The following is a 27,710-nucleotide window of genomic DNA, read 5'->3' on the forward strand; positions in this document are numbered from 1 at the left end:
TGTATTTACAAGAAAACTACAATCTAAAGTGAAATGCAGTTAATATATACAATATTTATATATATTTACAGGTATTTACAATTTATAAACATCACAATAACCCCCCAGGGGAGCTACCAACAGCTTCCCCTTCCCTGATCCCCACCTCCTCCTGAACCCATCACCCTGGATACACAATAGAGGAAAGGAGGAGCAGAGATTTTTAAAGATACTCAGCCACAGCAAAGAACACAGCCAAGGTCAGCAAAGCCAAACAGAGGCACAAGTTAGTATCTGCTACAGTCAGGAAGCCGAAAAGAGAGAGAGGAAGTTAATCTAAACCAACTTTGTTAGTAGTCTCTTGTGGCCGGTTGACGTTGCCCCCTTAAGAAAGAGAATATGGTGGACGGAAGTTGGTAAACGGAAGGAATAGTCTAAACTAATTTCATTGGTGAAGTGGGAGGAAGCACTTTTCGGAACTGGGAGTGAACTGGACATTTCCACGACTTTTCTGTCAGTCTTGCTTCCGCCTTTCTACGGTGCGGCTGCTCTCTGTCCCTGTGCTGGGCTTTCTGCCAAGGCTCCGGCCTTGAGAGAAAAACTGATAAGGCCTGTATTAACTCCTTTCCAATTAACACAAAACTGCTTTTAACTTCTTTTTTTCGCTCTCTCTCTCTTCTAACCTAATCTGGGGAAAGGGGGGAAAGAGGGGAAAGAGGAGGTGGGGAACCCCCCTCTCTGCCGAGAGGGGTTTACTCTCATTTCTGTGTTACTCTGTTGTATATCTTTGTATATATTGTAGATATTGTAAATTTGTAAATATCTCCCTGCAAACCCTACATCGCTTTGTAAATATAGCTCCACTGCTTTGCTAATTCAGCTTGCGAGTTTTTTTTCCTTTCCCTTCAATTTTTTTTTTTCCTTTTACTTTACAAGGGGGAAGGGAGGAGGCTTCTCGGCCTTACCCTTCCACCCACCACATCTCTCCAATGGGATTGTTTAGAATTTATCATTCTTTTCCTTTTTACATCCATTGGTGAATTATTTACATTCTACCACTTTCTGTTCAAGATCTGTGGAAAGTTTTCTGGGCACAGCCAGAAACTACCATAATTGTTATGGTAGTTTCTTTTTTTTTTGAGACTATTATCCTCTCATTATTACAGAGAAGTAATATATTTAGTAATTTTGCATGGTATCCTGCCACTCTGTCTTCTATTTGTAGGGGAGGTGGTATGTTTTCTGTTTGTTGTTGGTGTGTGTGCATGCATGCAGGGGTTGTTTTTGTTTTCCAAAAACTTTCAAAAGAAGGTGAAATCAGGGCCTCAACTAGCTTCTCTAAAAATAACAAATATCTCATTCTACTTTGGAATCAGTCCTAACCTGTGTGTTAAATTTAAGACTAATATTTATATAAGGTGACTATCTAGAGAAGATAGAGTTCTGTAATGATAATTACAGTGTTCTGAGATGTTATTCAACAAACTGGATTATTGCTGTAAATATTTGAAAATCACACAGACAAAAAGTAAAACTGAAAGGCTGGACAGTGGAATAGATCTTTGAGTTCACTGGCTCTGATCCAGCTTACATCCTTTTAGTGTAATATCAGGGGAACAAAATGGCTTAATTTAAAACCTTTATTTTCCACAGAGATCACAAAGCAAGTCTAATTCTTCCAGTCTTCATGGATTAGGTCTAACTTCTTTTTGAAGCCTGTTTACTCTGTCCAGTGTTCCCTGGGACATTCAGCTAAATGCAAGATACTGTTCATGTCTGGCTGTGGTCATGCTGTTATAAGTCTGGCTACCTTGGCCAGGGTGTTGAGGCACTCTCACAACTGGCAGGACCTTTTGCCAGTCCTGTGATCATGCTGGTTCACTGTAGGAAACAGATATTTTTATCCTCTAAGCTTACTTGCTCTGGGTTTAAAAGATCCCCAAACAATAAAATGTGAAAAAGAATAGTGGTTGTTTAAACAGTTTAAAATATACAGGACTCTGTCAAGTATGGGGAAAATCTTCTAATTAGGAAAAATAAATCTAACTACTGATTAAGCTTTTAGATCTGTTGCAGAAAGGATGCCTCTGGACTTTCCCTAAAGGTATTATAAATGAACAAAATTACAAAAAACCCAAACAACAACCATGATACCAGAGCAGAAAGCAGTAAAAGTTGGTATTGTTGAGAAATTTTTAGCTTTCAAAAAAATGTTGCCATGTTGCTTTAGAAAATTTCAGTATCCTTTCAATTTGACTTAGGTTTAGAATACAGACTGAAGAAAATACTCCCTGTGAGTTGCTGTATGGCCTTTGATAAGTAATGTTATATTCATCTCCCCATAACTCTTGAAGTGTTTTACAGCAAAATGTGCCAGGAGATGGATACAGAAGTGGGGATAAATTTGTCTTCTCTAAAGGAGGTGGTACTGACAGTACTTCTGCCTTTATATCTGCTTAAAGGTAAACATGATGACCCCAAGATGTCTGAAACAGCAGACCGACTTAAAACAGTTAAGTCTTAACTTGAAGAGGTTAAGACCATATAACATTTGGACAAGTAATAATTGCACTTCAATTAGGTTAACAGCTGAACTTGCAAATCATGTCTCTGGAAGGCATTTTTTGGGAAAAAGAATGTAATTGTCAGTTGTCTGAAATAAGTTGCTTGATGTTGGCCAATGGTGAATTATGATCATGTTAATTTAATTGCAGTTCTGTCAATGACATAATTAATGCTGCTATCAAAGCAACAAATCAGTTCATTGGAAAAAGGCAGCACTGTGATATTAGATTCCCAGCTGCCATGACACAGAATGTGATTCTGCCTAATAATAATGTTGATTCTGCTTACTAACAAGAACCATTATTTTCCACTGTGATGGAATGAAACATTGTTCTGCATTATTGCAAATAATGTGAGCAAATTGCCCCAGAAAGACTTCTGTCACTCTAAGAAACTAAGTTATCTTCCTAGCTCTCTGGGAAAAGATGTAAGCTGTACTTTATGGGACATTATGATTGACAGAGATACTGCTGTGGACATTGCTTAGAAATGACAAGGTGTTGCTGCATAAAACACTCAGCCCCAGGTTCTTCAGTTGCTCTTCATAAAATTTATTCTCCAGGTCCTTCACCAGCTTTGTTGCCCTCCTCTGCACTTGTTGAAGCACCTCCAAATCCCTCTTGTGTTGAGGTGCCCAAAACTGGACACAATACTTGAGGTATGGCCTTACCAACACTGAGTACAAAGGGACAATCACAGTATCACAGTATCATAGTATAACTAAGGTTGGAAGAGACCTCGAGGATCATCGAGTCCAACCTGTCACCACAGACCTCATGACTAGACCATGGCACCAAGTGCCATGTCCAATCTCCTCTTGAACACCTCCGGGGACGGTGACTCCAACACCTCCCTGGGCAGCCCATTCCAATGATGAACGACTTGCTCAGTGAAGAACTTTCTCCTCACCTCGAGTCTAAACCTCCCCTGGCACAGCTTAAGACTGTGTCCCCTTGTTCTGGTGCTGGTTGCCTGGGAGAAGAGACCAACCCCTTCCTGGCTACAACCTCCTTTCAGGTAGGTGTAGAGGGCAATGATGTCACCCCTGAGCCTCCTCTTCTCCAGGCTAAACAATCCCAGCTCCCTCAGCCTCTCCTCATAGGGCTTGTGTTCAAGGCCTCTCACCAGCCTTGTTGCCCTTCTCTGGACGCGTTCAAGTGTCTCAATGTCCTTCTAAAACTGAGGGGCCCAGAACTGGACACAGTACTCAAGGTGCGGCCTAACCAATGCAGAGTACAGGGGCACAATGACCTCCCTGCTCCTGCTGGCCACACTATTCCTAATGCAGGCCAGGATGCCATTGGCCCTCTTGGCCACCGGGGCACACTGCTGGCTCATATTAAGGCGGCTGTCGATCAGCACCCCCAGGTCCCTCTCTGTTTGGGAGCTCTCCAGCCACTCTGACCCCAGCCTGTAGCTCTGCATGGGATTGCTGTAGCCAAAGTGCAGCACTCGGCACTTGGACTTGTTGAATGCCATCCCATTGGATTCTGCCCATCTGTCCAGTCAGTCGAGGTCCCTCTGCAGAGCCTTTCCACCCTCTAACTGACTAACATCTGCTCCTAACTTGGTGTTATCTGCAAACTTGCTGATGACTGACTCAACCCCCTCATCCAGATCATCAATAAAGATGTTAAAGAGGATGGGGCCCAGCACTGATCCCTGGGGGACACCCCTGGTGACTGGCCGCCAGCTGGATGTGGCACCATTCACCACCACTCTCTGGGTTCGGCCCTCCAGCCAGTTCCTAACCCAGCACAGAGTGTTGCGGTCCAAGTCACGAGCTGACAGCTTAGCCAGCAGTTTGCTGTGGGGGATGGTGTCAAAGGCCTTGCTGAAGTCCAGGTAGACCACATCCACAGGCCTCCCCACGTCCACTGGATGGGTCACCTGATCATAGAAGGAGATCAGGTTGGAGAGGCAGGACCTGCCCTTCCAAAATCCATGTTGGCTGGGCTCGAGCCCTTGGCCATCCTTCAGGTGAGCAGTTATTGATGCCAGGATAATCTGCTCCATCATTTTCCCTGGCACTGAGGTCAGGCTGACTGGCCTGGAGTTTCCAGGTTCCTCCATCCAACCCTTCTTATGGATGGGGACCACATTGGCCAGTTTCCAGTCACCTGGGACCTCTCCAGTGAGCCAGGACTGGAGGACTGCTCCTGCTGGACACAGTATTTCTAATCCAAGCCAGGATGCCATTGGCTTTCTTGGCCACCTGGGCACACTGCTTGATCATATTCAGTTGCTTGTTGATTAGCACCCTCAGGTCTCTTCCTGCCAGGCAGCTTTCCAGCCAGACTTCCCCAAGCCTGTAGCATTGCTTGGGGTTGTTGCGACCCCAAAGGAAGATGCAGAAGATGCTAAGATGCTTTCTGGAGCCACTCCACTTGCCTTTTTCTTTCTTTGTTTTTTTTTTTTTTTTTTTCCCCTCTCCTTTCTTCCTACTTTTTCCCCCCATCTCTGAACATTGCTAGGTTCTGTCTAGCCCATGCTATACTTAATGTCCAAAGACTAAAATTTGAGAGGAAAATTCTTACCATGGAGTTAAGCTGTACCATTGAATGATTACAACTACTTGTTATAATTAACTCACCTAGTCATTATCCCTCCCCCTCCAATTGCTTTGTATTGGTTCAGGTAATAAACACTTGTAAGTGGACTCAGGTGTTGTAGGAAGGACGACTGTTAGCCTCTTATTTTTAGACATGATGTCCTGTCTGTTGTTTCCATGTACAGAAAACACACAGAGGCACAGACGTAAGTAAATATTTATGGATAATTAAGATATTCTAAATATGTCCTTTTTATTATTCTTATATTCTCTCAATTGTTTGTTATGTTATGAAGTAAAACAATATATATATGTATACATATATATAAAATTTTTCTTCTCCAACTCATGTTATGATGCAGTAAACAGGCTGGCATTGTAAAAGCAATGCCAGAAGCTATTTTCATGTACTTTTAATGGCCAGTTTCAGAGCTGGCTACTCTAGGATGCCAGGGTTCCAATACTTCTGGATGGAAAATATTACTAGTTGTAGCAGCTTTTCTCCTAAATATTTCTTGCTCTCAATCCATATTAGAAGAGTATATTTGAAAAATAATAAATTAGTGTTAATAGAATCCTGAGAAAAACTTTGTAGCTGTAACATGCATTTCAATTTTAATTAGTAAGAATGTTAAATATTTGTGAAGGAGTGCTAGCAGTTATGAAAAAACAGATTTTTTTCTTTTCTTTTTAATTTCTTCTTTATGTTTGTGGTTTGGCTGGTTGGTTGGGTTTTTTTACTGGTCAAAGTAGACAGCCTGATATATTATTTCAAGAGGAAAATTATTTAGGCAAAATTATCACATTTGAAACTTCAAGATAAGATCACAAAATCACAGAATCACCAAGGTTAGAAGAGACCTCAAAGATCATCAAGTCCAACCTGTCACCACAGACCCACGACTAAACCATGGCACCAAGTGCCACGTCCAATTCCCTCTTGAACACCTCCAGTGATGGTGACTCCACCACCTCCCTGGGTAGCCCATTCCAATGGCCAACAACTCTCTCAGTGAAGAACTTTCTCCTCACCTTCAGCCTAAACTTCTCCTGGCGCAGCTTGAGACTGTGTCCCCTTGTTCTGGTGCTGGTTGCTTGAGAGAAGAGACCAACTCCCTCCTGGCTACAACCATCCTTCAGGTAGTTGTAGACAACAATAAGATCTCCCCTGAGCCTCCTCTTCTTCAAGCTAAACAGTCCCAGCTCCCTCAGCCTCTCCTCATAGGGCTTCTGCTCAAGGCCTCTCCCCAGCCTCACTGCCCTTCTCTGGACACATTCAAGAGTCTCAATGTCCTTCCTAAACTGAGGGGCCCAGAACTGGACACAGTACAAGGTATCTAGTGTTTTCTTTTTATATGCTGTATGTTATGAATTCATATACAGAAGTGATGACTGAAGGAGACCTGTACCTTTATAACTAAAGAGCTAGTACTTGTTGTTTGAAATGCTAACTGGAAGTCTGAGCAGACATTGGTACTGATTATTTGAAAGAAAACAGCGTTTGGGACATATTGTTATCATCTAGCTAATAAATTAATAGCATAAAAACTGGGTTGAAAAATAAAGCAATGGAATGGCATGGAATGGCATGGAATAGCATGGAATGGAATGGAATAGAATAGAATAGAATAGAATAGAATAGAATTAACCAGGTTGGAAAAGATCTCAGAAATCATCACATACAACCTATCACCCCAAACCACCTAATCAACTAAACCATGGCACCAAGTGCCGCATCCAGTCCCCTCTTGAACACCTCCAGTGATGGTAACTCCACCACCTCTCCGGACAGCCCATTCCAATAGCAAATCACTCTTTTTGTGAAGACTTTCTTCCTAACATCCAGCCTAAAACTCCCCTGGTGCAGCTTTAGACTGTGTCCTCTTGTTCTGGTGCTGGTTGCCTGGGAGAAGAGACCAGCCCCCACATGGCTACAACCTCCCTTCAGGTAGCTGTAGAGAGCAATAAGGTCTGCCCTGAGCCTCCTCTTCTCCAGGCTAAGCAGCCTCAGCTCCCTCAGCCTCTCTTCATAGAGCTTGTGCTCCAAACCCCTCCCCAGCTTGATTGGCCTTCTCTGGACACATTCCAGCAACTCAACATCTTTCCTAAATAAGGGGCCCAAAACTGGACACAATACCCAAGTTGTGGTCTAACCAGTGCTGAGTACAGGAGCAGAATGTACTTTACAAACACACTGGAATGCATTTGTACTCATGGGTTCTTATCAATTACCTTTTGTCAAAATATAAAGTTCATGAAAAATGCAAAGTTTTACGTTCCTCTGAAAATTCAGTCTAAGCAACTGCATTTCTTAAGAAGCATTCCTGCTAATAAATAAATTTTTAATTTACTCCAAAGAAATACTGTTTTGCAGGGAAAAGGCTGATTTTTAACACAAATGGTAACAGTTAAGAATATTTTGAGAGTCAAGAGAAAACTGAAAATCAGCACAGATTTTGCATGTAGGAACTGGGCTGCATCAAGAGAAGTGTGGCCAGCAGGTCAAGGGAGGTGATTCTCCCCCTCTACTCAGCCCTGGTGAGACCCCACCTGGAGTACTGCATCCAGTTCTGGAGCCCCTATTACAAGAGGGATATGGATGTGCTGAAACACACATGTCCAGAGAAGGGCCACAAGGATGATCAGAGGGCTGGAGCACCTCTCCTATGAGGACAGACTGAAGGAGTTGGGGCTGTTCAGTCTGGAGAAGAGAAGGCTCCGAGGTGACCTAATTGTGGCCTTCCAGTATCTGAAGGGGGCCTACAGGAAGGCTGGGGAAGGACTTCTCAGGATCTCAGGTAGTGATAGGACTAGGGGGAATGGAATGAAGCTGGAGGTGGGGAGATTCAGGCTGGATGTGAGGAAGAAGTTCTTCCCCATGAGAGTGGTGAAGCCCTGGAATGGGTTGTCCAGGGAGGTGGTTGAGGCCCCATTCCTGGAGGTGTTTAAGAGCAGGCTGGATGAGGCTCTGTCCAGCCTGATCTAGTGTGGGGTGTCCTTGCCCATGGCAGGGGGGTTGGGACTAGATGATCCTTGTGGTCCCTTCCAACCCTGACTGATACTATGGTACTATGATACTATGGTACTATGAACTTTATAATTGCACACAGCAAGATTTAAATAACAGAAATAAATATATATATATATATAAAAAACCACGCCCTACCACACTCACTCTTGCATCCCTTCAGTCTCACTCTTTTCCTTCTAAAGATATAAATGTTAATTTAGTTTCTCTTTAAATTGTGTCTCAGTTGCATGTTGTGCATTTGTACAAAGCACAGTTTTGTATCACTGTCTGTTGCCATGCTCTTTATGTATCTGCCAATTAGCTGAGGGAATTTCTATCACTTCTAAATATATTCTTTTTCTACAATTCTAAAAATTAGACAACCTACTTTTCCATGTCTTTACTTATGCTATGTACTTTTGAAGTACAATGTTTAGGGAGAAGCAAGAGATCAAGAGTAGAGTACTGAGATAGTAGAATTTATGAGAACCAAAGACAATGTTAATGAGGGAGTCAAACTGCACCTGCATACAACTCACATGATACTATGGAAATTAAGATTCATCTCACTAAAATTAATAACCTGTATCTCCCTAATTACACGTCCTTCACCATGCCTACTATTACAGCTGCTGCACCCTAGAAACCACACTGCACTTTGGACAACTTCCTATTTCATGTCGTGGGAAAAGAAGTTTGAAATATTCAGGGTAAACTCAAACATTTCCTGGGTTGCAAAAACATTTGTAAAGGCTGCAGATGCATAAATCATATTCTGATGGGTAATAGGAGGTGGTTGGAAATCTCTTTTAGATGTTCTTAAGTTTACACAGTTTGTAAATATTTTACAACTCAGCTGCATGCAGCTGAGCACTTCAAGAAGGTCTCTGTAGTTTGCCCTTCAAATGGTCTGGTGGCAACACTTTTTTCAGAAGGAAATTGATAGATTCCAGATAAAAAAGTTTGCATTAGTGTCAGTGGTGGGAAAAAACAAACAAACAAAAAAGACAAGAATTGGTTCAGTCTTTAGGCAGACATGTCTAAGAACCATTATTTTCATGGTAAGCTTTGTGATCAGTCTGTTCCATATAAGTGATGTGAATTTACTATTTGTGATGTTGTAAATTACAAATCTCAGTTTATAATTTGTAAACTTTTCTGATATTCAATAGCATAAATATCACTGAGTGGGCAGTTTTTTGCATATTAGCTCCCTAGTTCATGAGAACCACCTCACAGCAATGAAGAAGTGAAAGTCTGCACAAAAGCATACAATTTAGATCAATAGCACACAGCCACTGGATTATTTTTAATTATTTTTATTTTAAGCTTTTCCCATTATGGATCAATGTTTTTCTAGTTCAATGTTATATTTGAGTACAATATAGCATTATTGCATTTTGATGGCACTCTGATATAGCATCTCTAATCATGGCGTAGCTGAGGTTGGAGCCTCTGGAGACAGTCCACTCCAACACAGTTCATGAAGCAGGGTCAGCTACACTGGTGTTGAGGGTTGAGGGGAAGGCCTCAGCCTTCTCGACCCCTGTAAGTGAAGGGAAAAAAAAATGAAAGAAAACCACAGCCGGATGAGCAAAGGAATGTGCTATATTTACAAGCGGAGCTGCAGGATATATATATATATGTATATATATACACAATTTACAGTATTTACAATATATATACAGAAATATACAACAAAGTAACACAGGAATGAGATTCCCCTCCTCCGCCAGGAGGAGGGCTCCCCCCCTGTACCCCCTTCTCTTCCCTTTTTCCCCAGAGAGGGTTAGAAAGAGAGAAAAGGAGCAGTTGTTAATTGAAAGCAGTTATAATTAGAGCAAAATGTTTGTAAGTTTTTGCAGGCCTCACGGTTATCAGTCCAAGGTCAGTCTGGCAGAAAACCTAGAAGCCGCAAGCTGCGGAAGGAGGAAAAAGTGGAAGACTGAGAAAAGTCTCTGCTGGAATCAAAACTTAAGGCAGTACTCTACGAATTCACCAATGAAATTAGTTTAGACCTGTCCTTTGTTTATAAAACAATCAGTCACAGTGTCCCTTTCTTAAAGGCGTAGCCTCAAACGGTAATAGCTGGGTTGCCCAGAACGGTGCCCAGCTGACTTTAGAATATATCTGTGGATGGAGACCTCTAAAATTCTGTAAGGAAGCTGTTCAATTGTTTGACCACCCACACCCACAATGTTGCTGTAAGGTGACGACCACAGCAACAAAGATAAAATGCAAGCAGGTTATAGAGGAAGAGACTGAGACCAAAGACACCCCTCAAGCAACTCAGTGTGGCTGCATGTGATTTTCTGATGATGTGGCTGCATGGGACTGGTTAACAAGCTTTTCTTAAGACTCTTACTGACTAGTGATACTCATTAAATTAGCGCAGATGATGAGTAGGAAAAAGTAGTTGATGCTGATGTGAAGCAGACCTCAGGGCTCATTTATGTATACTTTTTTAGTCAGTATTTCAGAGAATCACAGAATTAACTAGGTTGGAAAAGACCTTCAAGATCATCAAGTCCAACCTGTCATGCAACACCATCTCATCAACTAAACCATGGCACCAAGTGCCTCATCCAGTCTTATTTTAAACACTTCCAGGGACGGTGACTCTACCACCTCCCTGGGCAGCCCATTCCAATGGCCAATCTTTCTTTCTGGGAGCAATTTCCTCCTCACATCCAGCCTAAACTGCAAAATTGTTTTAGAATCATAGAATTGTTGGGGTTGGAGGGGACCTAAAGGATGATCTAGTTCCAACCCCTCTGCTATGGGCAGGGACACCTCACACTAGATCAGGTTGCTCACACCCACATCTAGCCTGGCCTTAAAAACCTCCAGGCATGAGGCTTCCACCACCTCCCTGATCAACCTGTTCCAGTGTCTCACCACCCTCATGGGGAGGAATTTCTTCCTAAAATCCAGTCTGAGTCTACCCATTTCCATGTTGTTTTCCATTCCCCCTAGTGCTATCACCACCTGACACCCCAAAACTCCCTCACCTGCCCCATTTTCCCCCTTTCTACCCTCAAACCCAGAGCACCTGGGCTCTGTTGGAGTCTTCTCCCACCCCAGGTGTGGCCACTTGACCCTGCTGGCCCACTCCCCTTTTAAGCCCCCCAGGAAAGGCAGAAGCCCTAAGCTGAGCCCATCTGGGCTGGAGGATCCTCCTCTCATCACTGGTGAGTGCCCATGGTGCACACTGGGTGATGGTGGTGGTGATGACAACAAAGGCCGGGGGGCCTAGTGGCCCCCTGGTTAGGTAGGAAGAGTGTTGATGATGCCTCTTGTGCCATAGAATATATAGTCCTCTGGAACTTCACTGACTTCTTCCTCAAGCCACCATATATCAGCCTGTTTCTGCTACAGTGTCAGTGGCAGTGTCATCTTCACAGAATCATGGAAGTACCAGGGGTGGAAGGGACCTCAAGGATTATCCAGTTCCAACCCATTTCATTGGAGCACAGTCTGTCTTTGCAGGGAAGGATTTTTGAATCTTTTCTGGGGTTACATTTATGGTTTAAGGCTTGTTTAGACGGCATTAGAATATGCCAAGATTTCATGCAGGCTGGAAACTAATCTCCCTCTAGCAGTATCCTTTCTATTTGCCCTTGGTGTAGGCAGATTATGCCAGCTATGGAGCCTTGTTAGAGCAGAGGAAAAGCTAGCCATCTGTGGATGATCAGCCTTGCTGAAGTAGGCTTCTGGCTCCTGTCCTCCTCTGTGGGAGGCAGATTTAAATCCTTGAATGGGTTTTTACAGCCACAGCTTATCTTGAAAGGATTCAGAAAAATTGAAACTTCTGATGTCTTTTGTATCAATTAATGGAATCTACTGAAACAGCAAATTTTGGGTCCTGGCAAACTTTATTCAAAAGGACATGTTCTCAATGCAGTTTAATATCTCTCAGCAGCTCTGGAAATAGGCAATTACATTTTGCAGTGGAGATTTTGTGCTCATGAACTGCATGTGGACATTGATGGGCCAAAATGGCTTTGAAAATCTATCAAATTTGTACTTGGAATATGATCTGAAACAACCAGAATTATTGTACCCATTCAGACTATCACCAGAACCTGTAAATGAGTGGAAAGAATAATAGCAAGGGAATGTTTATTCTTTACAAAATGGGGGTGTTTGTTAGGAAAAAGGAAGTCTAATGTGTTAATGCTTTCATGGGGCAGCTTAATGTGGTTTTTCTTCTCAGTTCCTTTTATTGGGCTGTTACATGCCATCAGATATTTTCTGGCTGGAGACTAAAGGTTGTGCCTGCTTTGCCTAAATGGACCACAGCTTACTGGAAGGAAAGACCAAAGTTTTACAGTGTACTTTCCCCCTCTGCCCCTAGAGAAAATACTTTCACCACATTTGTAGCTAGGCCAACAGAAGCTGAGGCTGGCATAACCCATCTACCTTGGAATGTACAGAGATGTCTTGTGCAAGGCTGCCCAGTGAGGTGATGGAGTTGCCAGCCCTGGAGATGTTCAAGTGTGTATATGTGGTGCCTCAGGACATAGTTTAGTGGCCATGGTAGTTGGGTTATGGTTGGGCTCAATGATCTCAAAGGTGTTTTCCAACCTTAATGATTTTGTGATTCTTTTGCTGGGGGGAGAAGATCCCTTAAAATTGAGAAGGATTTAATGCAGCAGTGTACCTGAGAAGTAGATGCGGTGTGTGAAAATGAATCAAAGTTTTTCACAACAGAAAGGTGGATTCATATCCTCTAGTTAATCCAGGGGAGGTTTAGGTGGGGCATTAGGAAAACCTTCTGTACTGAAAGGGTTTTCAAAAACTGGGACAGGCTGCCCAGGGAAGTGATTGAATCACCATTCCTGGATGTATTTGAAATCCATCTAGATAATGATGCTCAAGGATATGGTGTAGTAGTGGCTCTGGTAGAATTAGATAATGGTCAGACTTGATGATCTTAAAGGTCTTTTCCAACCATGGTGATTCTGTGATTCAACATCTGACTTAGCTTTAGGGCAATATTCTTCTATAGACTGCATATTGACAGCAGATCAATAGCTATTGCTTGTTTTTAGCCAGAATGTTAGATGTTTATGAAGCTTCATTCTGTGAATTAAATTCTCAAGTATTGTAATTACGTTGAGCTTTTTGTAAAAGTAATACATACATCCGGAAAGGCATAGTTGTCTTATACAACAGCCTTAGAACATTTTCCCAAATAAGATATTTTCTTTCCTAGACACTTAATCAGATTTTTTTCTGATCTTCATAATGTACTGAGTCTGACTTCTTTCAAAACAACCAAAACACACCTAAGAGTGTTGGGGAAATAGGTCTGAAACAAAATGTATGTTGTTATCATGAGAATGATTATTAAATAAGATGTTGCATTAAGTTGTTATGGCAACTATACAGTAATATGAAAAGTGACTTTTCAGAACAAAATTGTGTGAAAAGTTTTCGTCATTATGGTACTTTTACAATGACTTGTCATGACAAAGAAGACGGAAAAAAAAGGAGGGGAGAACATGGTACAAAAAGTCAGGATTCAGCTATCTATCCTGGTGTACTTACCTTAAGTAGTGTACTGTTCCAAGGAGAGTATCTTTACTTGCTTTCCAGGCCTGTTATAGGCAGATCAGGACACAGAAAACACTGGAGTATAGCCCAGTACTCTTCCTCAAAATTACAGTCCTATAATTCAAGGCCACATTTCACAGTGATAAGCCTTCATTGCCCTCATTTACTCTTGAGAGTACATGAAGCCTCAGCAGCATTGGACTGTGAAACCCTAACACAAAAATGGGATAGGGGACAGTTTAATGCTAAAGAATATTATTAAGAGGCTTCAATTTTGTCGAAGAGTTCACTTTTCAGCATGTGGGATGACTTCCTTGTTTGTTTAGTTCAGGACTTCCTAATAAATGCATATTTGTGAGTAAAATCATTACATGGATTATTTAAACTTGGGAAGCCAGGAAGCCTCTTAAGAAGCAGCTACAGTGGAAGGGAGCATGTGGGCTCTGTGCCACAGATAGTGCTATGAGCAGTACCAAAATCTGCACAAAGGAAACCAGGTATGATGCTCAGGGAATCCAAAATATTCTGGGCTGTCTTTCCTCATGCGTGGTGCACAGCTAGCACCATCACCCAAGTAATTTGTTTGTTGTGGTTGTTTTTCCTGTTGCTGGTTTTTGGTTTGGTTTGTTTGGTGGTTTGGTTTTTCAGTTTTTGTTTGGTTTTACCTGGTTATCAGCCCACTTTTGAAGGACTTTTGTTGGGAGACAGGGAAACTTTTTCTCACAGCAGTGCTCCCTTCCTGAGACAGCAGTTTTTGCAGGAAAGAGAAATGAGCAGGGAACATACGGAAAGCCACAACTGCAGATGCAGAGTGAATGGGCTATGTATGTAAGGGCTGGGGCCACCTCCTGGGCTCCTGTTGGGTTCTAATGCTGCAGGAGGTGAGGCAAGGATAACTAGTACTTTTATCCAAGCAATTTCTCTTCATGGAGGGGACACCTTTCTGATGTAAAAATAACTGCTATGTGGAGAATTTTTTTTTTTTTTTTTTTTTTTTTTAAGAGAAAGATAAAGACTTTTCAAGTAACAGAAGGCTAAACTATTGCTATTCTAAGCTAAAGAATGTTGATGTGGATGTCCTGTCGTGGTAAGCTTCTGAAACTTGTCTAATGTGAGGCCTTGAACAGCTGAGACTAGTTGAGAGGCATCCCTACCCACAGGGGGGGAGGCTGGAGGAGATGATCTCTAAGGTCCATTCCCAACTAGGCCATTCTATGTTTCTATGATTAATCTATGATAATGTCTGGCTTCCTCTCTAAGGGCTGAGCTACCAAGCTGGACTTAGTTTTGTGAATACATTCAATCACAATTCTCTGCTGTAACATTGATTCTTTTGGAAGACAATCAGAATAAATTTTCAGATTTGTTTCTAAGAGCATGAGATTTCTGTGGGAGATAGAGAAGAGTTTTTGAAGTCTGAACATAAGCACACATAGAATTGGGGTACATTGTGATTTTGTAGACTTGAAAGCAGTTGTTGCACATTTATATGGTGTGACGTTAGAAGTCAGCCACTTCTTGGGATTGTGATGGTAGAGAGCCAGGCTAGCTGTGTTGGATTCTGTCTTGGAAATCTTTTTATATTTCAGTCTATTTTGGAATTCAGAGATCTTTGTCTTACTCTTTTAGTAGGAACTGTGGCTGTAGGCATAAGTTTCTTAATTTTCATGTTATTTTCTGCTGTGTACCAGAGTTATAGACTGATCTAACTTACTGGTAGGGTTGGAAAAAAAAGTATTCTGGCAAAAGTTGCTTTCCAGCCTGGAGGCTGAAAATGAAGTGGTGGTGGTGAGGAACCATTTGAAATAGGACAGAGGAAAGGAACTCATGTAAATAAACTGCATTTCACACCCCACCCCACCCCCCCAATGGGGTTGTAAAATCAAAGCCAGCAGAGCTTTTCTAAGGAGAATCTTATTTAAGAGTCCTGAACTCCTTTTCCCAGCTTTTGCAGTCTCAGCTGTTTTCATTGTTAGAAGTTCTGTCTCAAAAGATTAAGTTAAATGGTTTTGCTAGCTCAGAAAATTAATCTGAATCACTTCCCTGCTACTAATAGCCTCTCACTGATATACACAGAGGTCTTGAAAGGACACAGAGATGTCCAAGCCACCTGTGCACAGTAGGCCCTTTTCCTTCATAACTAATTAATAGCTAATGAAAAGAATGTGGCTTCATTACTAATCTAATTAATATATTTCCCTAAGGAAAGGACCAGTTAGGTACTATCATGTAGTATCTATAGCCTGGCTAATTGTCAAGGCACAAATTGATGGTATCATCAAAATTTGCCACTTACAGTTCTCTTCTGATTCATGGATAAAACCAGGTGGTAAGAGAGCCTCACCCAACACAACTTGCTCTGAAGGTGTATGTCATCAATTAATGGTATTATTTAACCATGTGGTGCACTCTCAGAGGGATGTGGAACCTACTGGTGTTCTAATGATTTTTCAGAGCAGTTTTGAAATACAAATGCAAGTGCAGAGTGCTCCGAAGAGTTACTAAGTCAGAATGCAAATGATAAAATCTGTTTAAATAAACATAGAAAAGGAATATGTGTCCTAGGGAAAGATTATAAGAAGAAAGAATAATGCACTCTAGAACGGGCCAAACAGCTTGCTAGCTTTGGTCTTCTCTGCCCTTTGCAAATAATGATCTGTTTATATTTTTTTTTAGCTGTGCCTCTGTTCTTGAAGTCCTGCTCTCATGCAAGGACCTTTACAGTTACAAGAAGTGACTGCTGTAAGGCTTTTTCTATTGTGTGAGCACCTCAAGATCTTTTTCCAGGAATATCCAGCTTAGCTTTTCTGTGATACTTTGCATGGTGCCTTTCTCATGACTAGAATGCACCTCAGAAGTGTGACTGGATGTTTAATGTATTTCTAAATTTAAATGTCTCAATCCTATTGGAACATAAGTGCATTTCCTGGCTTTGATAAAACCCAGCCAGCCAACCTCAGACTCCTGATGGGCTGCTAGCAGCCACTTATTGAATACCAAAGGCATTTCTGCTGTGGACTGATCCTGCTTTGTCACTCCTGGAGGGAAACATGAAGTAGATTTTTTTTTTTTTTTATACTAAAGCTTCAAGATATTCTAATGCACTATATGCACAATTTTCTTATCTCTTTAATAAGAAGGAGTCTAAAACATGATCCTTATGTTCTAGCTTGAGGGAAAGGAACAAGGGTGTGGTGAGGAAAATAGAAAGTGTCCTGAAGGGTCAAACCCCCAAAACATGGCCTAACCCACACAATGGGTTCCTGGGGTCCAGGTGGTCCAGGCAAATGTGTAGCATGTGTAGCAAACACCGATGAATAAGCAAATCTGGACGCTTCCTGGAGTTCAGATGGTCCAGATAAACATGTAGTACATGTAATTAACTTTGTAACAAAGCTGTGAACTGTGAGTGCCCCCGGCCATATTTGGATATGCCCCATCCTATAGATCCAGTTATCATGTTTCTCTGTCTTGGGACAGTATTTAAACCAGCTGACAAGTTAGGCAACTTGTTCTCACGCAGACAGCAACTAGAGCCAAATGCTGCAGGAGTAGCAGCTGAAGGGCCTGCGCTAGCAGCCCAACTACTGCTGGGCCTTGTTCTTACCACAAAAGAGACAAGAGCCAAGTACTGCAAGAGTAGCAGCTAAAGGAATTGTCTTAACAGGCAACAACTACACCCAGGCCTTGCACCTGGATCAAGGCGGAAGAGAACTGAATCCCAGAAGAGCCACAGAAAGGCTGAAGCCTGGTGACAGAGCGAGCGAGAGAGAGAGAGGCCCTCTCTCTGAGCCAAGGGCATCTTGAATTATGGTCACAGCATCTGGGAAGACAGTGGACAGAGGAGCAAGTCGTGAGTATCCAGCTAATCTGCTACAGAATCCCATTTATGGGAAAACCACAGATCGTATCACCTTTATTTCCAATTTGAATTGCTGTATTGGAAGTTCTTAGATCTGTGCTTAAGTCATTTAACTGTCTTTGTATGTGACAGCTGAATAATATAACCTGTACATATACTATGGTGGTGTTTGAAAATACCACCACCAGGAAATATTAATTATAAAATATATAAGATTGTACATTTTATTACAACAATATGAGAAATTTTCTTATCTTTTTAATAAAGAGGAGTTTATAAAGTATGATGCTTGTGTTCTAGCTTGAGGGAAAGGAGCACGGATATGGTGAGGAAAATAAAAAGTGGCAGTGAGCTAAAAACTCAAACACTTCTACAGTAGCTGTAGATTCATTTTTTTCTCCAAACTACTGCAATCAGATGAACATAGTGTGATTTCTTCAAGCACCTGGGGAAGTCATTGGGTGTAAAGAAAAATGGAGGAGAAAGGAAAAATAGTTTTTGCATTTTTATGATTAATTTGAAAGCTATTCTGATACAGAAAGGTACATCTGGTGAACTGTTCACAGAAGCACAGCAGAAAAATGACTACTGCAGGAATCTGAGGGGATGCTGCAAAGTTTAGTTGCAGTGATTTGCAAAATAGATAGAACATTGGAAATAAATTTTTGGTCTACTTGGAATTCTGAAATCTAAATGGTATGGTAATGCAGTTTGTTCATAGTCTTATAAAAAAGACCATTGCAAATATGTGGATTTATTTGATCACGACTCATCTAGACAGATGAATCAAGGGACAGCAATGGGGAAGTGTCAGCTGTTATTCTTCTATAGAGCTTCACCCTCTGGTTGCTGAAAAGGTTTTTGATTGCAGCTGGGTATTTTCCTCTTGGATTGTTCAATGATACTGTTTTTGCTTCAGTTTGGTTTGGCAAAAACAGTCCTTTAAAAGTGTTGACCATTTTTCTGAGTGCTTCTTACTATATAGCACTTGATAAAACAGTGAATAGTGGGGACAGGGTCAGGTTCTTTTTTGGGCTTGTTTGTTTCTTTGTTTTGGAAATGTCTGTTCAGTGTACAGTTGCTCCATTGAATTGCCATTGTCCTGAAGATATTTTATCTCTTCTCACAGAAATAATGAGGAAAAAAGCCCAGTCTTGGGGAATAATCAGAGGCAAAGGTTGGTAAAATAACTGATTAAAAAAATACAAAAGTAATTTTTTCCCCTTGTTAAGAATTCATCTATTGAATATTGACCTGCATTTCTGTAAAGATCACCTAGGATACAACTTTATTTCCTTTCTGTGTTTTGTAGCCTGTTAAAAGATCTGTCATTGTCACTTCTTATATAACAACTGTATTTTTTTGTATTATGCTGTGGCCACCATCCTGTGGGGAACTTGGATATGTCTGCATCATGGCATTAAATTCAGACCAAACCAGGTAGCTTTGACTTAACTGATTTCTGTACCAAAAATACTTTGGCTATTGCATCCTTTGGCCTGGCATAGGATGACTTATGCCCTATTCTGAAGTTGGATACTACCTGTGAAAGTCCTCTCTGTGATCGTTTTGTGTCTCAAAGTGAAGTAGGGAGACAAATAAATGATGGGAATTCTTGTTATCTAATATGACAATATTGGGCATGTTGATCCAAAGTGAGTGGTACTTCAAAACAAGATGAATTATGGTCTATGCTCTGAAGAGCAAATGAGATTTGCTTCATTTCATGTAATATGAAGTTCTTATTGCCATTTGTGACAGTTTAGGCTGTGCCTTTAAGAAAGGATCATAGTATCATTCAGGGTTGGAAGGGACCACAAGGATCATCTAGTTCCAACCCCCCTGCCATGGGCAGGGACACCCCATACTAGATCAGGCTGGCCAGAGCCTCATCCAGCCTGGTCTTAAACACCTCCAGGGATGGCGCCCCAGCCACCTCCCTGGACAACCCATTCCAGGGTTTCACCACTCTCATGGTGAAGAACCTCCTCCTCACATCTAGCCTGAATCTCCCCACCTCCAGCTTCATTCCATTCCCCCTAGTCCTATCACTACCTGAGATCCTGAGAAGTCCTTCCCCAGCCTTCCTGTAGGCCCCCTTCAGATACTGCAGAATTCTCGAGCTGAATGTTTGAGTGTAAAAAGGAAAACAAAAGGAAGATAATACTAAATAAATTTCATTGGTAGACGAGTGGGATGTAGTTTTGTGATCTTACATTTTGTTCTCAGTCTGTCTTTTGTTTCTTGGCCAGAATGCATGCCTGCTGACCCTGGACAGAAACTGATAAGATAAGCATCTAACTTGTAACAACGTTTTGAGCTAACTGAACTTCTTCTAATATCCTTTTTCTACTCTTCCCTTTCACTGTAGTTAATTAGAAGAAAAGAGCAAAGAGGAAAGAGGTTGGGGGGAACCTGACGTGGGATCCTCCTCCTGAGGAGGATTCCTGTGTTGCTTCTTTTCCTGTAGATTCTTGCAGTTCATTATTGCTTGTAAAATACAGCTTCGTTCTCTTCTCCAGCTGAGTTCAGCTGAGCTTTTTGTTGGTGTAGTTGGGCTAAACCATCACACTACAACACCATTCTAGTTGTTTCCTTTTTTTCTTGTTAGTTTTGTTTTTTTAAGATGAGAAAAAGAATAACTCAGCATCTAGCTGGGAACATAAATTACCATCTTATTTGGAGACCTTGTGAAAATTCTGTTGCCCCTTCAAAGAATCTTAGGGTTATGCATGGAAGAGACATCTTAATTGCCAAGTTTCTGGTAAGAGCAAGCTAAATATGAAACTAGACAGTTCTCTCTGCCTTCTGTTTGGAAAGCAATATTAAGTAATAAGTAGTGCATTGTTTTTTCTGTTCTCAAAAGAAAAAAAATGTTAAATTTAATGTTAATTTTACTTACACTTTCATAAGATGCATTTAAAATAGGTGTTTTAAACTGGAATGACAATGGTAAACCTGGGAACAACTCAAAGATGTCAGAATAATTCCTTTAATATCGTACAATTTCTCTTTCTATTATGATATTGGTATGCTTGGTGATATTGAATGGACCACATGTATGTGAGGCTTGAATTTCTGATCTGTGCAATGGGCATAACTGTACTTTCCTGCCTTGAAGAAAACTGCAAGGCTTGAACCATATTTAAAAACTAATTTTTTTTTTCAGTTTTTTTTTTTTTTTTTTTTTTTTTTTTTTTTGGCATAGTGCTAAAAAGAATGGAAGTCCAGAACTGACCAGCTTCTGGAGATTTTAATACTTTGTACAAAAAGGCTTTGCAAAGTCCCAGAGATGCTGCATTGGACTGTCTTGCAAGTTGGGTGTTTACATATCAGTGTGTAACAAAGGAGGTTGAAGAGCCAGTCTAACTTTAATGCAATTAGCATTTCAATAGACTTCTCTCACCGGCAGAGGTTAAATCTTGAATATGACCTTGCTGTTGTTGGACTTCAAGTGCTAAACATATTGCAGCTCAGAACAAAAGGCTTGACACTAAGAAAGGTAGAGTTGTCTGAGCACTTGCATGCATTCACGCCCACACATACACAACCTTTATTTTCAGCTACTGTTAGAGTACTTCTAAGTAATTCCAAATGTCAAATGCCTGATTTTTAAATGTCAAGACTTGTGCAGCTCCCTAGGGCAGCACCTCTGAAAATGCCAATAAGGATAATGGAGGACAAAGATTAGTATAACCAGAATTTTTACTGCAAATTCTCAGTGACAAATTCTGAAAGCACTAGTTTGATTGCATGCAAAATGACTAACAATTGTAAGCTGCTATTACAGAAAACTACTGCAATTTGTATTCTATTGGTTTTGTTTTTCATTTTTATCTAATTTAACAATAGTATCTATGTCAAGCTCAACTGTCAAGCTAATAGAGCGATGTTTTATCCCTTTGCAGTATCCCAGAAGGCTAACTTACTCTGACAAAGAACACTTCTTCTAACATTGTCATGGTATGAAGACAACTTTCAAAAGTGTTGCCTCCATGGAGTATTAGCCTTTTGTATTATTAATTTACATATGACTTTCAGTTGAAGTTAAGAGTTTTTCTGCTACAGCATCTGATTTTTGGCTCAGAGAAGTGAAAAAGGAGACTTACTTGATCTTCACAGGATATTCTGAGACTGTACATACACAGTTAAGGGTGGGCTGCTGGGCTTGGGATGTTTGGTACAGGTCCAGATATGGTCATGGTTTCTGAAATGGTGGAAGAAATTGCCACTGTAAAAGGAAAATATTAAAGAAATATGTGGATTCAGTGACTGATAAATGCATACCAAATTTTTGCTCTGTGTGTGGCATGCTGATACTTGTAGTCCTTTGAATAAAGAATGCATAAGGTTTTTGTTTTGGGCTAAGTCTCAATCTCTTATGTGCAGAGATACATGTCTGAATGTTAGCTGGCAAATTCTCAAGTGTTGGATGGAGAATGCAAGCACTGTCCCTATTCTCAAGTGCTGCGATGCCAGTTAGAAATACCTAATGTAAATACCTGTTAGAAACATTTAACATACATATTATGATCACAGTAAAAAAATCTAATAATTCAACATGAAACTTTTACAGATGTATGACAAAATTGCAGAAACTTGGCTCTGGTACTGAAGCCTTATATGTAAACATGCAATAACAGCGATGTTTGGGCCTGGTCTGTCTTGAAGTGTTAGCATAAGCAACTAATTTAGGATGACATAAGCAGTTAATTTAGAATGTGTACCATGACAGCATTGTTCAGAATATATATTATGATAGCCTTGTAAAAGAACATGAACTGCTGTCCTGATAAACAACCTTTGGGAAAGTTAGCAATCAGAAGACATTGTAACACAACAGGGGATGTGAATCTGGGATTGTGATTCAATTTGCACAAATGTCAACAACCAACCAGATTGATCAAAAGGATGTGTGGACAGCTCGTGAAGATGCAGAACAGCCTATTATATTGCAGTATAGTGCAAGTATACAATATAAATGTACAGCTGATAATTAATAAAGATGACTGATTTATGCATCATATTAGTGTTGTGTCATTCCTGTTCCTGCATGGACTTAGAAGGCCCCGGCACAGCAACATGCCCAGGAATGGTGTAATGAACAGCAAGAAAATTGTTAGAGTCTTTATCAAAAGCTCAACTTACAGCATTAAAATTTATTCACTTTAATCTATTTGTAATGTTTCCTGGATGCAGCAAACTTTAACTTTACTGAGAAAATGTAGACTATTCTCTTTGAAAGTGGCCTCAAAACTCCAAGCACCTACCTATCCCTTTTCTGTATGTAAGCCTCAAGGTTCAACTTCAGCTTTTCAATATTGTCTAAGATTTATAAGGAATGTCCCTCCTGTTTCAGGTGGGAGTATCTTCAGAAAACTTCCCTTAAACAGCTGCTGTGCAGTATCTGTTATGGCTCTTTTTCCCAGAGATGTCCCCAGTTTGTTTTCTAATTTTGTGGCAGTAGTTGGCCATTTCAGCTCATGGTACCCTAGGGTGGAGTGTGTCTTTGTATAGAAATAAGAATACCTTCCTTGCTACTTCCCTTTTCTAGCTGGAAAAGGGCATGGCTAATTTGCTACTTGAATAACAACATGGTTTATGAAGACATTATTTTGGGCTAGGCAGCTATGTTTTTTTCAAGACATAGCTGTGCATACAAGTGTCTTAAGTTTCAATGTGAGTGCTATCTCCCCTTTCATGCCATTTCTTCCTTTTACTCTCTTTTGTAGTTTTGTTCTCCAGGTTCCTTCAAACTATTGCTTTGCACAGTCATTTTCCTTGCAGGATCAAAAGTGAGGAGATATTTTGTATGTATGTATGTTTAATGTCTGATAGTGGCAGTGTGATATATATCCTGTGTGGCCTGCCCTAGGTGATCCTTCTTTGGTGGCGGGGGTGGACTTGATGATCTCTGAAGATCTCTTCCAACTTCTAACATTCTGTGATCTTGACCTTAGAAAATCAAGAGCTCTCTTCCTATGTAGTTTGCAAGTAAGTATGCTGATCAGGCCCAGTCAGCATGGGTGAGAAGTATCAATAAAGTCTCCCTATAATCTTCTCTTTTCCAGGCTGAACAACCCCAACACTCTTATCCTTTCTTCATATGAGGGGTGTTCCAGCCCTCCCATAATATTTTGTGGCACTCCTCTGGACCTGCTCCAGCAGATACTTGTCTTCCTTATGCTGATTACTCCAGAGCTGGACACAAGGCTGCAGATGAGGTCTCACCAGAGCAAAGTAGAGGGTCAGAATCATCTTGACCTGTTGGCCATGCTACTTTTGATGTAGCCTAAGACGCAGTCAGCTGTTGGGCTGTGAGTGCATGTTGTTGGCTCATGTCCAGCTTTTCCAGCTTTTTATCCGCTAGTACCCCCAAGTTCTTCTCCACAGATCTCTCAATCCCGTCACTGCCCGCTTGTATTTATACTTGAGGTTGTCCCAACCCAGGTGTAGGATCCTGTACTTACCCTTTTTGAACCTCATGAGGTTCACATGGGCCCACTTTTCAAGCTTGTCCAGGTCCCTTCACCTGGCAATCTGTCTTTCTGATGTGTCAATTGCACTGCTCACCTTGGTATTATTTGCAAACCTGCTGAGGGTGCACTTGCACTATTTCTAGATCTCCATCTGGATCTTGAGCCATTGACCTCTAGTCTCTGAACGCAACCAATTCCTTATCTGCCAAACAGTCTACCTGTCAAATTTGTTTCTCTCCAATTTAAAGAGAAGGATATGATGGGTGATCAAGTAAAAAATTTTCCTGAAGTCCCTATAGGTAACATCCATTTGTCTTCCCTTGTCCACTGCCATGGTCCTCCACATTCACAGTATCACAGTATCACAGTATCACAGTATCACTTAGGTTGGAAAGGACCTCGAGGATCATCGAGTCCAACCTGACACCACAGACCCCATGACTAGACCATGGCACCAAGTGCCACGTCCAATCTCCCCTTGAACGCCTCCAGGGTCGATGACTCAACCACCTCCCTGGGCAACCCATTCCAATGCCGAATGACTCGCTCGGTGAAGAACCTCCTCCTCACCTCGAGTCTGAACCTCCCCTGGCGCAGCTTGAGACTGTTTGTTTGGTTCCTCTGTGTGGATGCAACTAGCAACATAAGATAACCAACTGCATGTGGAAATACAGGTTTTCTCACTTTCACTGATGAAGAGATCAGGTCTTCTGGTCTAACATGGGCAACCATCTAACAGAGTCAAAAAAATGTCTCATGAGGTTCCTCTCTAAAGCTGCACTAAGTCAAATGCTCTAATGCCTGCTCATGGATATAGAAATAGTTCCTCTAATATTCCCATTGGTTTTTTTTTTAACTAAAGACTTGTACAGTCCTTTCCAACCATCTGTCTCTTCTGGGAGAGGGTTTGCCAGCACTCACAAGATATTAACCTGTCTCATTTGCTTTAAAGTCTCTGGAGAACCTAGCTCAAAGGGCCAGCAAGGGAGGATAAGAACAGCTTGTTTAGTTAAATAACTCAAAAACCATATTTGAGTTTTCAACCTGCCTGCCCACACTAAGCACCTCAAGCTTTCACATGTATACAGGCTCCCTAGAAAGGTCACCCAGAGTACTGGTGAAATGAACTCAACTAACCACGTTCTTACAGGTGGAGGATAGGTGATAGTCCCCTCTATGAACCATGTCAATGATGGAATATCAGAAAAAGTTTTTAAAACTGTCCTGATATTTAAAAATATTTGTTTCCATAAATATGTGTATATCTGCTACTGTACTACTCTCTCTTGAATTTCATTATTCTCTAGCTGTCATGTTTGGTTTAGCAGGGACAGCTGTCTGTGACTCAATAAAATGTCAAAACTTCTATCTGCTTCCCCCCCCAACTTTCTTTTTTCCTAGGTTTATATGCTAAGCACAGCAATGGGAAAACAAACACTGGACATCTCTGAATAAATATCATACTAACTGAGAAGAGGTCAGAGTATATAGGAAGTGACATATTTCTTAAAATCATTTACCAGTAGTCTGCTGTCATAGTGTGGTGGGTTGAAATGTAGATGTTTATTATTTCTATATTTGTGATGACTGGAATCTAGTTCTCTATTATTTTCCCCCGCCTATTTGTATTTTAAAATCCCAGTAAGAATTCAAAAGCAGGAAAAATATATTAAAGTGATATGCAAGCAATGAAAATAAGGTTGGTGTGGTATTTTGAAAAAGGGGTATCCAAGTTTTTACTCTTCAGCATTTGTGGGTTTGGTAATACAACAGAAGATGAGAGTTCTGGTAGTGAAGTCTAATAAGTGTAAAACGGGATTAGAACAGACAAAAGTGAGCTTAATTTTCTCATTTACAAAATGTGATCATTTCATATTGCAGCATTATGCAGTACATCAATGTGAAATATAATTAATGTTGAATTACAATAGAAGAGCTGTAAAAGTACAAGGCACATATGACATCCACTAGCGCATCAATTTTTAGTTTTTTTTGGTGAGAATAGACTGACAATTAGAATGGGAGCCAAATGGATTTATAATAAAGGGGGACATTAAATACAATCTTACCCTAATTATTGTCACAGCCATTACCTAAGCTTGTTTTCATTGTAATGGTAGTACTTCATTATAAGTGCTAACGCTTTCATCTGCCATTTGGCTGAAAGAACATTTTTGCTGGAGATCAGCAATTTGGTCCTGCATGGCAACACACATTGTATGTGACCGACGCGTGAATGTTATTGACATAATCAGTGACATTAGTGGCTGACACACCGGAGGGTTGTGCAGCCATTTGGTGAGATACAGACGGGAGAGTTGGGCAGGGAAAAATGTAATGAAATTCAACAAGGGCAAGTGTAGAGTCTTGCATCTGGGAAACAACAAGCCCAGGTATCAGTACAGGCTGGGGAGAAGTAAAAGGGAAAAGGACCTGGGGGTCCTAGTGGATGGGAGGTTGACTATGAGCCAGCAGTGTGCTCTTGTGGCCAAGAAGGCCAATGCCATTCTGGGGTGGATTAGAAGGGATGTGGTTGTTAGGTCAAGAAGGTTCCCCTCCCCCTCTACTCTGCCTTGGTGAGGCTGCATCTGGAGTATTGTTTCCAGTTCTGGGCCCCCCAGTTCAGGAAGGACCTCAGGGAACTGCTTGGAAGAGTCTAGGGCAGAGCCACAAAAATTACGAAGGGAGTGGAACTTCTTCCTTAAGAGAAGAGACTGAGGGAGCTGGGGCTCTTCAGCTTGGGGAGGAGGAGACTGAGGGGTGACCTCATTAATGTTTATAAATATGTATGTATGTAATATGTAAAGAGTGAGTGCCAAGAGGATGGAGCCAGGCTCTTGTTGGCGATACCCAATAACAGGACAAGGGGCAAGGGATGGAATTTGAGGCATAGGAAGATCCATGTAAACATGAGGAAACATATTATCACTGTGAGGGTGACTGAACACTGAAACAGGCTGCCCAGGGGGGTTGTGGAGTTTCCCTTTCTGGAGATATTCAAGACCCAGTTGGATGAGTTTCTGTGTGGCCTGGTATAGGTGATCCTGCTCTCGCAGGGGGGGTTGGACTGGATCATCTTTCAAGGTCCCTTCCAGCCCCTGGCATTCTGTGATTCTGTGATATTATCAATATATGGAAAAATAAAAGAGAGACAACATAATAAAATGTAGTGCACAATTTCTCAAATACATCACAGAAATGTTCAGATACAGTATTTTAGACCTGCAGTTGAACTTTCAGGGTGATGGCTCCTGGATCTTCCTTCCATTAATGTATTTTATGACACAGGTAAATAGTGCTGTAAATCCAAAATCAGACAGCACATATACCTTGAAGACATTTAGGGTGTTTCTCCTTTCCTTTTATGAATAAACTGCTTTCAAACTGGTTTTACATCTATATGCATGTACACAATGATATACATAAAGACTTCTGTGAAAATATCCTTTATGCAGATGTAGAAGCACCCTATGGTGTGATTTTTATTTGCAGAATGATGGAAACTTTTGAAAAATAGTCCAAGTCTACTTTCTTTCAGCAATGCTGGCCAGCAGTGTGTTATGGGAACCTAACAGTTTGAGAGATGGAAATATTGCTCATGTCTTGCCAAAAATGTGGTACAGTAGGAGATAGGGATGATTTTTTGATGTTAATATCCTGAGTGTGGTGTATTCTTGTGCATAATATGAACTCATTGGCAAAGTT

At 41.1% G+C, this 27,710-nt stretch overlaps 1 long non-coding RNA gene across 2 annotated transcripts; it reads left to right on the plus strand.

The window, feature by feature from the left end:
- Positions 1-361: 361 nt before the first annotated feature.
- LOC137445729 (uncharacterized) lies at positions 362-22,520 on the plus strand. 2 transcript variants are annotated; one of them, XR_010988470.1, is made up of 5 exons: positions 14,686-14,751; positions 16,341-16,406; positions 17,332-17,517; positions 18,656-18,703; positions 21,435-22,520. It is a non-coding gene; the product is annotated as an uncharacterized lncRNA (long non-coding RNA). The 2 variants fall into 2 exon arrangements; XR_010988471.1 differs by lacking the exons at positions 14,686-14,751; positions 16,341-16,406 and adding an exon at positions 362-588.
- Positions 22,521-27,710: the final 5,190 nt, after the last annotated feature.

The sequence above is a fragment of the Melanerpes formicivorus genome, unplaced genomic scaffold (assembly GCF_026170545.1).
Source record: "Melanerpes formicivorus ecotype bairdi unplaced genomic scaffold, bMelFor1.0.p_v2 SCAF_2, whole genome shotgun sequence".
Lineage (NCBI taxonomy): Eukaryota > Metazoa > Chordata > Aves > Piciformes > Picidae > Melanerpes > Melanerpes formicivorus.